Genomic DNA, 1,737 nt, shown 5'->3' with positions numbered 1-1,737 from the left:
GGTGAATTGTGGTCAATGTCATGAGACAAAGTGTATGTGAACTGCTGTATGGAAAATTAATTTCCTGTGTAAACTTTCACCCAAATGACAATTTGAAAAAGAAAAGAAAAGAAAAAGATGCTGCCCTACTGTCCTTGAAGAAGGAAGCTGCCGTGTTGTGGAGCGGGCCACGTGGCAGGGTACTGGGGGTGGCTTCTAGGAGCCGAGGGCTTCAATAACTGAATTCTGCCAACAACCACGTGAGCTGGGGAGAGGACCCCGAGTGTCAGCTGCGCCTGTAGCTCCGGCCAACACTCTGATCCCAGCTTTGTGACACCTGAGCAGGTCACTAGCTACTCTGTGTCCAGGCTCCTGAGCATGAAAACTGTGAAATAATCCATGGCTGGTGTTTGAAGTCACGTGGGGGCAGTTCTCAGCCACATGGGGTCGGTATGACTTTAAATTGACTCAATCGTTCCTCACAACAACAATGACAAGTTTGTGGTTGTGTGCTATGCACGTAGAAAATTAACGTTGTTCGTTGCTGTCAAGTCCGTTCAGACGGATGGTGACCCCACGTGATCAGAGTAGGTTTTCAAGGCTGTGACCTGTCTGAAGAAGACTGCCAGGCCTGACCCACAGCGCCCCTAGGGGACAGAGTGGAACTGCACCACAGGGTCTCCAAGGCTGTCAATCTTCACAGAAGCAAAGCCCAAACCACACCCACTGCCGTGGAGTCTATTCTGACTCACAGCGCCCCTAGTGGACAGAGTGGAACTGCACTCGGGGTTTCCAAGGCTGTCAATCTTCACAGAAGCAAAGTCCCAACCAAACCTACTGTTGTGGAGTCGATTCTGACTCACAGCGCCCCTAGAGGACAGAGTGGAACTGCACCCACAGGGTCTCCAAGGCTGTCAATCTTAACGGAAGCAGAGTGCCTCATCTTTCTTTTACCGAGCAGCAGGTGGGTTCAATCCACCCACCTTTCTGTTAGCAGCTGAAAGATTGTATTTGATTTACAAAACCCACATTGCTTCCCCACCGGATGTGTGTGCCAGCCAGGCGCTGCACAGCTTTTCAACCCTTGCACACTGCCACCCCCATTTCTTGACCCACCTTGACTTTTGTGCAGTACTGGTTAATTTTTTGAGTGGAAAATCGTACTGGGATAATTGGAGATTCACTGCAGTTGTAGGAAAGAAGACAGAGAGGGTACTCGCTCACTCTGCCCATTTTTTCCCCCTAAGGTAACATTTTGGGTTATCACAGCAACTGCTGAGCTCCCAGGTTCACAAAGGCAGAGCATCGTCGAAAGGAGTGCGGCGCCATCTAGTGTCGAATTTGGGAACCACTTCCAGCCAGCTGTTGGTGTGGTATCTCACCCACATGTCACTGTTTCCCTAGAGCATGTCAGATATCCTTGTCTTGCTCCTGTCTTAGTTTCTAAGTGCTGTTGTGACAGAAATACCACTAGTCGGTGGTTTTAAAGAACAGACATTTGTTTTCTCACAGTTCAGGAGGGTGGAAGTCTGAATTTCGGGCAGCAGCCCTGCAGGAGGGCTCTCTTTCCCTTGGGTCTGGAGGGAGTTCCATGTCAGCTTCTCTAACCCTCATGCTCCTCGGTTTCTTGGCGATTTTCCAGTAGCATATGTCTTCCCCATATGTGTACTTCTCTCTAATCTGCTCATTTTCTAGCTCAAAAGTCATTAGGTTTTAGACATACCCTGTACTGACAGCGCCACATTAACGCAAGACTCT

The 1,737-nt window shown here is 49.3% G+C and overlaps 1 protein-coding gene across 1 annotated transcript in view; it reads left to right on the top strand.

Annotated features, from left to right (window-relative positions):
* Nucleotides 1-1,737, top strand: part of ODAD1 (outer dynein arm docking complex subunit 1) — a 36,847-nt gene that overhangs the window by 10,892 nt on the left and 24,218 nt on the right. The window lies entirely within an intron of this gene.

The sequence above is a fragment of the Orycteropus afer genome, unplaced genomic scaffold (genome assembly GCF_000298275.1).
Source record: "Orycteropus afer afer isolate SDZICR_OR568_19922 unplaced genomic scaffold, OryAfe1.0 scaffold00854, whole genome shotgun sequence".
NCBI lineage: Eukaryota > Metazoa > Chordata > Mammalia > Tubulidentata > Orycteropodidae > Orycteropus > Orycteropus afer.
This window is presented reverse-complemented; position numbering and strand designations above follow the sequence as displayed.